The sequence below is a fragment of the Aethalodelphis obliquidens genome, unplaced genomic scaffold (genome assembly GCF_003676395.1).
Source record: "Aethalodelphis obliquidens isolate GAN/ISIS:26980383/991018 unplaced genomic scaffold, ASM367639v1 scaffold5, whole genome shotgun sequence".
NCBI lineage: Eukaryota > Metazoa > Chordata > Mammalia > Artiodactyla > Delphinidae > Aethalodelphis > Aethalodelphis obliquidens.
In genome coordinates this window covers 17,918,139-17,932,775 of record NW_020837949.1, presented here as the reverse complement: position 1 = coordinate 17,932,775, position 14,637 = coordinate 17,918,139, and the positions used below count along the sequence as shown (strand labels likewise).

Below are 14,637 nucleotides of genomic sequence, written 5' to 3'. Positions count from 1 at the left end.
TTAGGGGGTGAACGTAACTGTAGTATCAAAATAATTGAAAATTAAGAGCAAAGTAAGGGTTTGTGGCATTTTTATTGGAATGCTCATAAGAATCAAAGGTGAGAGACCCAAGGAGAGTCACCATGAAATCAGTGGCCCTTAAGCCACAGGGCCCCTCACTTGAACAGACCTCTGCCACACCCCTGCCTAATTTTTTACATTTAGCATTGCATTCTCTTTCTTAAAGGCCTCCCAAGTAATTTTCAGGTCCTACAATATCTGAGTCTGCCCTAAGATTGACACAAACATATAATCCTGGATGATTTTGCTTCCTGTCTAAAACTAATTAAATGAAAAAGCAAAGAAATAATCAAAGTGTGAAGTGATGTAATTTATTTTTTTAAGGTTTTAGGACAAATTCAGCTTATTTTCTAAAGTGAACCTCACTTAAATGAAATAATAGATCAGTTTGCCAAAGCCCAAATGAAAATAAACAGGAGATTGATTTTTATTTCACTAATAAACGTCAAATATGGACTCACCCTAAGATCAAGCAAGCCAGATCCTCCTGGCAGGAAACAGCTTCTAGTCAGGGGCATTTGTAGAGGAGCATAGATCCTTCAGGGAGTCACATGATCATTTCATCAACGGGTTCTCGCCATAAGCTACCTCGTAAATATTATGCATTTACAGGTCTTGTGAGACGTAGCATAGTGTTGTGATTAAAAGCACAGACTCTAGGGCTAGGCTGCCTGGATGTAAATCCTAGCTCTACTATTTGCTAGCTCTGTGACCTTGGGCAAATGACACACCTGCTCCGGGCCTTAGTCTTTCTATCTGTAAACTGGAGACAATAAGGATTGTTATAAAGATTTAAATTGATATTTATAAAGTTCTTAGAACTGTGCTGGCTACGTAGTGCGTGCTCTATAACCGTTGGCTAACTAAATAAGCTCTATCTAGAGTGCACACTAATATGAACTCACTTGTAAGTTTATTCTTGTAAGTCCTCACAGCGCCTAGCCTGACACATGATAGCCATTAAGGAAGGACTGTATAAATCAGGGGTCACACACCAGCAGCCTGAGGCCCACACTGACCTGCAAATGTGCTTCCTTTGCCCAGCATGGTTTTCTTAAAATTTTGAATTTGAATTCTTTTAGGGATGCATGCATCCTCCATTTCTCCGTAGGCCACCACTCCCCAAGTTGGTCATCCCTGGTGTAAATGAGTGAACACGTAATATATGAGCACTGCTACAGTTAGCGGCAGCTTTATGGCTCATTGGAGTAGGCAGATGGAACCAATGAGCCATTTCCGCTCCCTGAGACCCTACCTGATTAGTCCACCCATTCCTATTTATATACTAGATGTCACAGAACAGAAATAGAAAGTAGGATAATTTGAATAAGTACCTTCCTGAAGCAGAGATGTGCACTGCCTAATATCACAAGATCATTTTCATCACGGACGGAGTTAACAAAGGCAATGTCAGCCATGGCCAGCTAGGTTATGCTGCGGTCAGGGACAACTCAAAATTTCAGTGACTTAAACAACAAAGGTTGGTCACACATGCTTTCTCTGTAACCCTGGATAGGCTGGAGTCTCTGGTCCACATCATTGGCATCCTTACTTGGGGACCCCGGCTGAGAGCTGCTATCTGGAAATATTGCTGGCTACCATGGCAGAGAGAAAAAAAGCTCTGAAGGGTCTAATATCAACAATTAAATGGTCTGCCCCGGAAGTGACATGACACTTCTGCTCACAACTCCTTGGCCAGAACTAGTCACTTGGCCCCAGCTGACCACAAGGAGGCCCAAAGTACAGTTCTGTAAGGTGCCCAGAAGGGGCAAAACAGGAACACGGGGCAAACAGCACTAATGGCCAGAGCTGTGGAATTTTGGAACTTGGGTTTTTAGGCCAGAAGCTTTTCAATAAGTTCAACTCAGCAGCCATTCCCATGCACCTATAAAGGCGGAGCAAAGCACCCGACACTGTGAGGGGATGTAAGAGGAGATGGCAGACCCTGACATTAGGCAGCTTCACACTTGCTCAAGAGAAAGAGAGGTTATAAAGCATTTGAATAACAAAGTCATATAGTATTGACCGTCAAAAAGAGCAGTGCTAACAATGCTGCAGAAGTTGAAAGCGAGGATGATTCTGGAATAAAGATAGGACTGAGCTACACTCTAGAAAGATATATGGGATTTGCAGGAGGAGTGGAGGGCACTTCAGGTTACAGGAGAGAGAGGAAACAGGGACAGAGGCCCAGAGGCAGAAATACCAGCTGGATTGTAGCAGAACTAAGGAGTTGGCCTGGCTGTGAGTTGTGTTTGCATGTGAGTGTGAGTCAGGAGAGGCATTGGGTACAGTGGAGCCATTCCATGGAGGGCCTCCGAGGTCGACAGGAAGACAGGATGGTGGTGTGTGGGAGAAGATCATCCCTCCTCACTAACCCGCTTCGTAACCTAGGCACCTAAACCTTCCAGGCATCAGCTTATTCCCCAAACCAAGAGTCATGGATGCCCAACCTTCCCAGATCCCCAGGGCAGTCATTGAATGGAGACAGTAGTAAACCTCGGGTCACTCCTGTTTCCAGTTTCAGGCATATTTGATCGCTCATCCTGCTAACAAAGAATATTCAAGTTCAAGTGAAACAGCCTCTCATTGCTGGGGTCAGTTCAGCCCTTTTGCTATGGAACATCTGTTTTTGAAATTCGGCTGAGACCCTGACTTAAATCTGATTAACTTAAAAAGCAGCAAGAGAACATCTTGTTTTCATGAATGTCCAGGGGCTGTGTGTCAACAAATTAAAGGTCTGTTTGCGGTATTCAAAGTAGAAAAGCTGGTCGTGAGATATTCTGCCACTGGAGTAAATTTATTACGGGCTGTTCATTTCTTGGAATCATGAACCAAAATTTGAAAAAACAAAGTGGACCAGCTACATTTAAATCAGCAAATTTCTGCTTGATGGCGGGTGAGAAACATGCTTTTGTTGTCAGAAGGTCACTGAGCTGGATGATTTCTAGAAAGATGCCCTCCACTTTAGCCGTGTGAAGTTAATATCTTAAGTGGCTTCCCTGTGTCTATATCAATTCCAGCAGATAGTATCTCGTAGGTCATTATTTGTACATTACTTACACAGGATCTGGGGTTGGAGAGAAAGGGTGAGAATAGTTCACCATCCCTCAAACCTGACTAGCTACTTTACTCTTCATTCCCTTCTTTAGGACAGAAAAGTAGAGAAGAGTTCGATTTATCAGCACCTAGAAGAGCATGTGCCTGGCAAATAATAGATGTTGATATATATTTAATAAATACAAACTCCAGTCTCATACATATGTTCCCTTTATGAATGCATGTCTGTAGTGTATTAATATCATTCTTGTTTGAAAAAGCTATTACTGCTTATATCTATTTTAACCCAAAGAAAACCATTAGTCACTCCTGTAGTTCTCTCATAGCAGCTTGTATTTTTCGTTCCTAACCCTTGTCGCAGTTTGTATTTTATTTATTCATTGCCTGTCTCCACCATCAGACTATAAGCATGGTGAGGGCAGGGTAGTTGCATTCACAACTTATTTGCTACACCCAGTAAGGTAGCAAATGGCACTTCATAAATGTTTGTTGAATGTTTTTATTGAAGTTATCATTGTGATGATGGTTGTAGAGCCTTTACCACTCTTGAATATATATGAATTTAAACACAGTGAAGAAGACATTAGGGCTTAAAATGCAGTTGAATGTGGAGAGGCTTTTTGTGTGATGACACACTCCCATTCATTTGGCCATACACTCTCTCTCTTTTTTTTTTTTTAAACATCTTTATGGGAGTATAATTGCTTTACAATGGTGTGTTAATTTCTGCTGTATAACAAAGTGAATCAGCTATACATATACATATATCTCCTCCCTCTTACATCTCCCTCCCACCCTCCCTATCCCACCCCTCTAGGTGGTCACAAAGCACTGAGCTGATCTCCCTGTGCTGGGCAGCTGCTTCCCACTAGCTATCTATTTGACATTTGGTAGTGTATATATGTTCATGCCACTCTCTCACTTCATCCCAGCTTACCCTTCCCCCTCCCCATGTCCTCAAGTCCATTCTCTAGTAGGTCTGCGTCTTTATTCCCATCTTGCCCCTAGGTTCTTCATGACCTTTTTTTTTTTTTTTTTTAGATTCCATATATATGTGTTATCATACGGTATTTGTTTTTCTCTTTCTGACTTACTTCACTCTGTATGACAGACTCTAGGTCCCATACACTCTCTTGAAGGTCATGGTGGGATGGGTTGGTCTAACCATCTCTATGTTCTCAACTGGAAGTTGTCAGCCCACATCTGCCATGTAGCTGGCCAAGCTTAATGTCAAAGCACATGGCAGTAGTTTAGGATTTTTTTTTTTCTCTCAAATAGTTAACTCATTCCTGGTAGAATTAAACCTATGACATTAGCCTTATTAGTAATAAATTTTGATCCAGCAAGCTACGTGGTAGAGGCAGTACAAGGATCTACAGTCAGAAAGATATTTCAGGTGTCTGATAGGCATATAACTTAATGTGCTTGTCTGGTGGTCACTGTTGACCTTTCTGATGGTCAAGCAAAATACCAACACTTTAGCTTGAGTGGGAACAAAGTGGATTCACTTGCTCTATTTTACTTTGACTGCTTGTGTAGACAGCGTTGAAATGGGACTGACTTGTGGGTTCTAAAGAATCTCAAGAGAAATGCTCATTCATTTAGAAGAGGTGCAATTCCACATTACTTTCTTGCTTTGTATACTTGAAAACATTCCCAAAGAAACAAAGTTGGATGCAGCAAAAATAATGGGAGAAAAGAAAAATAATACTCTGAATTCTGAACAATTCTACTTTAATAGGTTGATCTGTCTGCCAGCTGGCCTCAGTGTTGACTACTTGTAATATATACTTTTGGTAGGCCGCAAGTAGTTCTTGGAACTGTTTATATTAGATTGCAGAAACTTAATTATTCTAAAATTGGCAGGACTCGCTTCGGTTACTTAATACAAAGTTGCTTAGTCATCTCTATACGTGGTGTGGACAGCATTGTTTAAGTGTGAAAAATTGGGAAATGCAAATGTGCTCCAAAGAGATTACAGGTCAGGTAGAAAAATAAGAAGGTATAGTTGTTTCAAGATGCTTGGCAGGTGTTTGCCACATGTTTTAATTTGACAAGTTAGGTGACTGTTGAGTTGAAGTCCTTGATTACAAGTATTTTTCCATTTTCTTTGTGGATTTTGTCAGAAGTAAAAAGCTGCTGCTGCTGCTTGTTAAATCATATTCTAATCCTACATTTTGCAAAGTACATGTTTCCCAGCAAGTGTGTGAGGAACTCTAGAATCAACCATTGGAATAGCTTTTCTGTTTTCCGAAACAAACAAAGATGTCATTTCAAGCCGGTCATCACAAAGATCCTTCTTTTGAATCTTCTGATTTGAACACTTTTCTTACTGTACTTTAACTACTGCCTTCCAAGTGCAATACAGATTTATAGAGCTTCAGCAAGGAAAGAGGCAGGCAAAATGAGTTTCTTCCATGTATTTTAGAGTCTGAGGTGGCGCCAGAGGTCTCCATTTTTTCCAGGAATGCCCATGGCAACCTCACACTCTTCCTGTGACCTGGGCAGGGGCTCCTAAGAGAGATGGTGAGAAAAGATAAAGGTCCTGTAGCCAATGGGTAGTGACACCAAGCCTGGGAGGGTAGGTTCCCAAGAAAACATCCAGAACAGGGCCTTATGTTTCTAATTACTGAGCATGGTTACAGAGTAAAATCAGGCAACACTTTTTTAGACTGATGGAAGCATTTAAATCAGCTCTGAATGTCAGTGTTTTCTAATTATGATGGAGGAGTGGCAAGGCATCTCCAAAGGCCTTGGAAATTTGGGGCGTTTCAGTTCAACCCTAATTCTCTTCTTTTCTTATTCAACATATGTCTTCTTTGTCCTTCTTTTTCTTTGAAGGTCCCAGAACAGACTGATTCCCTCAGTTACAAATATCTAATACCCCTCTTTCCTGAAACTAGAATGTCTTTCTAAGACAAGTTTCTTTTCCACTAGAAGAAAACAACTACAACTACAAATCACAGTATAAAATAGAGCTTCCTAGTGAACCACCATCCCCAAGGTTACTAAGAGCTCAACTGGAGGCATGGCCTTTTGATCATGTCTTAGCCAGGTTCATCTGTTTACCAATGAAATCCAAAAATAAGCAATGCCCCGGAATCCATTTTAATTCAAGTGTGAACTTAGTGCTGACTATAAGAAAAAATAGTCAAGAACTTTGAGGGATCACAAAAATGAGTAATAACCTCAAGGAGATTATAATCTTCTAGGGAAGACAGATACATACTTAGTCATTAAAATACCAGCTCCAATAATATAGGTATCAGTACAAACTCTTATCAGTGAGTACAAGGTTCAGAGATCCTGTAGTCTCATGCTAGTCTTAAGCAGGCCTGCACTATGAGCCATTTCTTACTTGAAGGAAAGTCCAGAAATTCCCAAACTAACAAATGGGTGAAACTACCATGTAAATGATTCATGTGAAAGGAAGGAGGAAGCAGTCTAGGCACTTTTCAATTTATTATTTAACTTCTTTGCAGAGTTACATGTTTAAATTGTGTATTATGTCCAAAGACATAAGGGATGATGTCCCTTGGTTTGGTTTCAAAGCTTATCGTCTTAGATTATTAACTCCCAGAAGATAGTCTCTAACTCGCTTCCTAATTCCAGAACACAATGAATGCATTTGATGATCATGATGAATAGATGTTTAGTAACTTACTAGGGAATAAATAGTCCCTGATCGTAATAGCATGTCCTCCATGTGCAAAAATGTTGCCAGTAACAGAGTACCTCTAAGACATACCTTTGAATCGTTCCCAGCAGTGTAAATGGATTTGCATCCTGCCGTCTAAACTCTGTCACCTTGCTAATGTCTTATATTAGCAGAATATCTGGCTAAGGCTCTGGATCATCTTGTTGATCACTAAATTGGAAATATTAGATGAAAAACCAATCACAAGGAGCAGACTCATGGGTTGCTGATATTTTTATAGCCAAGTAGACCAGAAAGGCCAGAGTCATGCACAAGTAAAACTACTGTTATGTAAAATATAATGACCTCTGTACCATGTCTATAACTGGTACAGACCCATGGCCTCCGATCTTTTGTTCCAAATAAGCCACTCTTAGGCCTTGTTATGCAATTCGAAGTGTGATCTCTCCTCAGACAGTATCTCAGCTTCTTTTGCATTCACTGAGCATTCATTTCACTTTCTCAGTTGCAAGTGTTCTCAGAACAGCAAGATTGCAGATCCAAAAGACCCTCCATAGGAGAACAAAGAAGTTACTAATGAGAGGATTAAAAAAGCACATCCGTGCTTTGGAAGGCTGACCCTACCATACCCCTCATTGTATTCCATCTTCTGTAGGAGATTGTAAGGTCTTTGAAGACAGACACCATGTCTGACACATCTTCATGTCTCTGAACTGCATAACATTACTTTCCGTGGTAAAGTCATTTTGTATTAGGAGTTGGAAGGCTTCACAGGGGGGCTGTCCAATAGAGCTTTCTGTGATGACAAAAATGTTCTCTGCATGGTCTTGCATGGAAGCCACTAGACACATGTGGCCACAGAGCACTTGCAACGGGGCTGGTGAAGCGGAGGCACTGAATTTCTAATTTAATTTTGATTAATTTAAATTTAAACTGCCTCATGTGACAACTGACAACCATATTGGGCAGCACAGCCTTAGGATCTCAAAAAATATCTTTTCACTACAGCCCTAAACAGATGGCTATTTCACCTCTACCTGACTATTTCCAGTAATAGGGGTTTACATTTTCTCAGCAGCCCTACCCATTGTCGAATAGTTCCATTGGGGTCAGGATCTCACCCTGATGTGACATCAGAATTAACCTCTGTTATCAGGCATGCATTTAGAAAGCACATTTATGAATTCTTTAAGCATAGCTATGCATTTATTTTCTTACCTGGGTGTAAGAAATTTCTTACAGATTGGTGTAGAATTTCTGTCTGTGGTAGGATTCGCTCCCACGCCTTTTGATGCTTTTTCTCTTCCTTAGGAACCAAGAGAGCAGCAGTGACCACATGCCTTTTCCGATTTGATATGTTCTGTTCTGTGTCTTTCGGCCTAATTCTCCTGGAATTTGCCAAAGAAAAGAATTTCAGACTCTCGAAAAGGGTGCCAAAGGAACCGTGTTCCAAATTTTCACTTCTCTTGCTCTTCTAAGAAAACTTTTCAGGTTGGCTAGAGATTGGCCTAAATATCAGTCCTGCTTTTCCACTGATTGGTCATGGTTAAGGAACTGATACCAAAGCCCTATTTGTCTCAGTCTCCTTTCTTTAAATAGAGGTGAATCTACTTTTCTTACTTGGGAGGGTCAGTGATAGCCATGGGGTTTTGAACAACTTAAAGTGTTCCAAATGGGTGGTAACACTTGGAGGTGACACATAAAATCCCTAAGTGTGTGGTCTTCCCCAGTGTGGAAACCAGTGTAGACAAACACCATTCCTTCACAAATCTAACATGCCCAGTACCTGCTCCTCCTAAGGTGGAAGAGAGGCCACAAAGACATTGACTTTTGTTACATTAAGTCTTTCCATTCTCCTGTTTGGCAAATGGAGAAATACAAGTAGAGAGAAAGTAATGATAAAAAACTGAGCAGGGGAGGAAAGAAAGAACAAGCCATAACCTGTTAACCTGCTCTCAGTAGGGCGTTGAGTTCTAGATTCCAGTGATGAGAGAAAAGAAACAACTTGAGAAGGCAGAGCTCCTCAGGTTGATCCCATTCATTCTTATTTCTGTGTTGCTGGTCTTGACACATGTGTCTCGGTGATTGCATTTTTTTTTAAGTAGCACAGATTTTTGGAACAAAGTGGCGAAGGTTGAGCTAAAGTTAAGTCCAAATGGTATGTTAGAATCCATGTGTTTATTTGGTTTTTGATTCCCAAATGAACAATTTAGCTGAGAAAAGAGCAAAGCAGGTTGATAAATTGATTTTTTTTTGAAAAAGACAAAAGTTCATTTTCTATAGTCAGAAAGAAAACACTGCCAGATTTACTGCCACTACTGCAAATGTGGGTTTATATAACTTTTGAGATTCATATATAGTCTATTACCAAGGTCTTTAATTAACTTTGTAAACACTGATCAGTCAGTAAAGTACAGAGATGAATCAGCTTGAGTTACATTTTCCACTCTCAGAATGGTAAAATCGAGAATAAAAATCCAACGGTTCAAATCAGCTGCAATTCCTGAGTGCCTGCTATGTCGCAAGAGTGAAAAGATTTTTTAAAAGACTGTATCTATTCATAAGATACAGAATCTTAAGAATGAAGGCATGTGGAAAGTAAAATATAGGTAACATATTTAAGTAGTAGTTAGAACAACTAATAAGCAGTGGCAAGGCAGTAGGTTATTAATTACCAAAATGAATGATGGATATTCAAGTAGTGAGATATCACTACCAAACTAGAGTCCTCAGGAAAGGCATGAAGGCAGTGAAATCTGAGCCAGAAATGCACAACTGAATAGAATATGGACAATGAAGAGGATAGGGGCTCTCACTCCAGATGGATGGAATGGTATGAATAAAGGAGCAGAGGTAGAAAATTATATGACACACTTGAGAGGTAATAAAGTAATTTTATCTAGGGCGCCATGGGATGATCAGCTTGAAAGGAAGGTTAATGCTTTCTAAATCAGAAAATTAGAAGAGAAGGCACAGAGGTATCCAAACATTCAAATGTGGAAAGAAGGAAACATGTATATGCCATGTGTGATGAATCCATCTTTGCTGGATTGGAGAGCAGATACAGAACCGTAGTATTACATGGAGTAGGATGGAACCTTGGACGTTATCTGTCCAACCACTTCATTTTACAGAGAAGAAAGGCTCAGAGAGGGTCATCCTGTGTCTCCTAAGTCTGAATCCAGGTCACTGTTTGTGGAGTGGGCAATTTAAGGATTGAGGTGAGTGAAGATAATTTGAAGAGCAGAGGTGGAGAATCTGCTGGCATGTGTTATACGCAGAAATCACCCGGTACATACAGGATGAAGAGAGGCATCACTGAGTTGCAGTGATGGCCCAACTGAAGTTAACATAAACCTTTAGGATAGACAAAACATGGTCCCTGACTTTCTCCCACAAAGCCTTGAATCTCAAGAACAAAAACCAGAAAGCAAATGATGGGTGTGATCCAAGGTCGAAGATGGCTATGATCTGCCTGGTGGAAGTTTAAAAGAGCAAGAAAGTCTGAAATAAAAGTTCCTGGAAGGCAGGAACCTTTTCAGTCTTCTTCACCATTATATCTCCAGTGCCTAGAGAGAACCTGGCACATAGTAAATGCTCAGTAAATGCTCATCGAAAATTGATGGTATAAATGTTTTTGTGGGGCTTCATGGAAGTAGTTGGACCATGTAATTTTACAGTGGGTATACAATGATAACTAGTCAAACGGGGATCTAATAACAGTTATCAGTGTTGAAAGACTAGAGTTCCTTGCAATAACAGAGAAATTCTTATGCTGGAGATGAGGGCACAGTGGATAAGAGGAGGAAAGTATAAAATGAAGAAGCACTAAAATTTCAAAGAAAAGTATGCAATGAAGCGGTCCAGATATGATCATCCTAGTTTAAGAATCTTACAAGAAGTAACAATAAAATAACAGAAGTTTAATAAACATTTGCAAGGTTTAATTTAGTTATCTCCCAGACATGATAATTCTCTGAACTAAACCAAATAGGTTTGAAATTGAAGAGGATTGAATAATTTTTAAGATCACTTCTTACCTGAGTTTAAATGATCCAATGAATTAAACTGGAGATCACTGACAGTAGTCTTCTCAGAATTTCTCAGTAGGAGGTGGGGGAGGGAGGCACCCTTACCTACTTCCTGAAAGGGAAAACAATTCCTAGAGGGGAATAGTGGGTTAGTTCAAGAATATTATTGTGGTTAAGAGCACACACTTTGAAATTCTTTAAAATGGGGATTATAATAGCTACCTCACAGATTTATTATAAAATACATAGATAAAATAAGAACACATATTTTTAAATGGCCCAGCAGAGCTACCAAGCCACAAAATGACATGGAGGAAACTTAAATGCATATTGCTAAGTGAAAGAAACCAGTCTGAAAAGACTGCATGCTCTGTGATTCCAACTACACAACATTCTGGAAAAAGCAGAGCTATAGAAACAGTTTTAAAAAAGGCAATGGTTGCCAAGGGCTGGAGTGGGGGAGGGAGGAAAGGATGCCTCGAAGGAGAACAGGGACTGTTTAGGGCAGTGAAACTATTCTGTCTGTTGCTGTAATGGTGGATACGTGACATTTTGCGTTTAGCAAAACCCATAGAATGTACAATACAAAGTGTGAAACTTAATGTGATCCATGGACTTTAATTAATAATAATGTATTGATATTAGTTCATTAATTGTAACAAATGTACCACTGCAAGATTTTAATAATAGGCTGTATTAGTTTGCCAGGGCTGCTGTAACAAAGTACCACAAACTGGGTGGCTTAGAACAGAAACTTATTTTCTCACAGTTCCAGAGGCTAGAAATCAAAGTGTCAGCAGGGTCCCTCTGAAGACCCCAGGGAAGGGTCTGTTCAACAACTCTCCCCCAGCTTCTGGTAGCCTCGGGTGTTCCTGGCTCTCCATATTCTCATGGCATTCTCCCTGTGTTTCCACATTATCTTCCCTTTGTGTATATCTGTCTCTATGTCCAAATTTCCCCTTTTTATAAGGGCACCAGTCATACAGGATTAGGGCTATCCTAATAACCTCATCTTAACTTGACCACATTGCAAAGACACTATTTCTAAATAAGGTAACATTCTGAGGTGCTGGGGATTAGGACTTCAACATATCTTTTGGTGGGGAATACACATTTCAATGCAAACACAGGAAAACCTGGGCGGGGGTGAAGGAGAGGGAATATATGGGTACTCTGTACTTTATGTTCAATATTTCCTTAAACTTAAAACTAAGAAATAAACCCCATTAATTTTTTTAAATGGTTTAAAAAAATGCCTCAGCACATAGCACATATTCAATTAATGTCGGTTACTTTTGGAAGTTGCATTAACTTATTCAGGGTCCCTGACAGAATAGATTTTATTCTTGATGCATTCCAAGACCAATACTGGCACTGCCCTGAAATCCCAAGGACTTCCTCTAACCCATTCACCATTCAGTTTATGATGATTTGAAGATAGATAGAGCTTAGCTTTCTCTACAAATTTCTCCCGCCAATAACAGAGTACTGGCCTGCATGCCACCACTTCCTGCCTCGACTGTATTTACACCTGTGTGCGTGTGCATGCCCACACATACATGCACATACACACATGCACACACAGACACACCCACATACACACCTAAGAGGGCTTCTTACCTGCCACCAACCCTGTCCCAAACAAAAGCAGAAACAGTAGGTCTCCTTATAACGTTGTCACAGAAAATAACTCTAGTGAGGGCCACATGCCCATAAAGGAAAAAGAAAAAAGCTTTGCAAATATAAAACATAGTAATAGTTAGAATTCTTGATTGAAAGATGCACATCAGAAATTAAACTCAATTTTTTTTAAGAATCCTAGATTGGATTTAATAAATAGATTTTAATTCCCAATAGAGGGAGGGAAAGGGAGAAGGAAAAAAAAAGTATCAGAGAATGAGACAAATAAAAAGGGAAATGACAGAAGAAATATTGATAAATATCTCCCCCTCCCCCCAAAAGAAGCTGAGAGGGAAAAGTAGCAAGAAGGATAGGGAAGGGAGGAAGCTTCAGGATGTCCTGGCGTGGAGGTGAGACCCAGGAGGTCCACTCACGGCACCATTCAGCTGGGCCACGGGCTTGGTGGTGTCATTACCCAAAGGAAGGGCAGCGTGTTAAGTGATTTGAAGTCTCTAACATCGACTTATTACTTAGTTGCAGTAGCATAGGCATGCCCTATTTCAAGAAAATCTGATATTTGAGAACCCATATTGAAAAGACAGGTATATCAGAAGGTAATTGTTCAACTGCCTTTGTAAAGCGCCTCTCTTCCTTTGACAAAAGGAGTCACATCAGGGTTCTTTCAATAGCATGGCTACAATCACCCCAGCCCCAAAATTTGGGTTTTCATAAAACTTTTCAAGAACCCATCTGTCACATTCATTGGTACATACATCCCTTTGCCTGCGTTTCTCTTTCAGGCTACTCTGTCCACTTGTGACACTCGTGAGCTTTACTGTTTACGGAAGCTCTCTGCCTTGACATTTCATCACTTCGTTGATGGAGAGTTTGTTTCCTATCCAATGTTAGTGGAAGGAATTCAGCATTGACTGGGGGTCGGGGAAGAAATGAGAGATTACTAGCTGAGGCCATGGAAGCTGCTGCTCCCAAAAGAGGGGGAAAATCACTTACAATTCTCCCCAGACATGGCTCGCCTCACTTAGGAACAGTGCCAGAGAGGTTCAGAGAAGCTCTGTGATATAAAGGGTGTGAGGATTAAGGAAGACCTCTGCTCCATCCTGGTGTGAGACCAACAAAGAGCCATTTTCACAAGCACACACATCTTCCCACCCACAGACACAACACACACACCCCAGCAGAGAGTCATCCCACACCGCACGGTACACAGACGTGCTTTCTCTTCTGCCTCAGGTACACCCGCCACATGTCCACCAGGCAGAACCCAGAAAGGCACCGTCTGTGTAGATGCTTCATATAGCGCTCACTCCCTCTCTCCCTCCCCGTCAGTGCCTCACTGTACACACTCAGCAGCATTCCATGAGTAGATAACTGGTTGGGTAGAGTTTCTTTTTTTTTTTTTTTTTTTTTGCGGTACGCGGGCCCTCACTGCTGTGGCCTCTCCCGTTGCGGAGCACAGGCTCCGGACGCGCAGGCTCAGCGGCCATGGCTCACGGGCCCTGCTGCTCCGCGGCATGTGGGATCTTCCCGGACCGGGGCACGAACACGTGTCCCCTGCATTGGCAGGCGGACTCTCAACCACTGCGCCTCCAGGGAAGCCCGGGTAGCGTTTCTTTATGGTTGAGGAAAAAACACCCGAGTAAGTAATAAAAGCTGAGGAGTAGGAGGAGGGAAGGGGGGGGGCGGGGGAAGTTGCGTGGGTGGAGAGCCAGTGAGCGTGGCCGGCCACAGTGGCCACACGGTGTTAGTCAGCATCACCTCCCCTGAGTGCTCCAAGGTGCTGCTGGGCTCGGCCAGCCGTGTGCATCTTCGGCCTGCTTGCGGATATTCGTTTCACCGCTCATTGGCACCTGCACCAGAGGTACAGGCTGAACAGCAGCTGCCACTGCTACCAAGCAGCCAGCATGACTCCTCGGCTTAATGAGGTTGGAGCGAGACCCAGAGGCTTAGAGGCTGCTCTTTAAGCTGCTTGGATAAATTAAGAAAAGTGAAATTGTTTGCTTATAGACAGACCTCTTTCTCCCATTTCTGTTTGCTGTTGCTATAGTTATTCCAGAAGTGGTTTATATACAACAAAAGACTTTACTGAAGAAAGGAACGAGAAGCCTTTGCTCTCACTGCACCCAGGGTTCAAGTCATCGAGGTTTGGTCCCACTGCCCCCAGGGCTGTCCTCATGCACCCTGCACTGCGCT

General features: G+C 41.5%; 1 protein-coding gene across 6 annotated transcripts in view; it reads left to right on the top strand.

Moving 5' to 3' along the window:
- Positions 1-14,637, top strand: part of CALD1 (caldesmon 1) — a 181,046-nt gene that overhangs the window by 71,488 nt on the left and 94,921 nt on the right. The window lies entirely within an intron of this gene.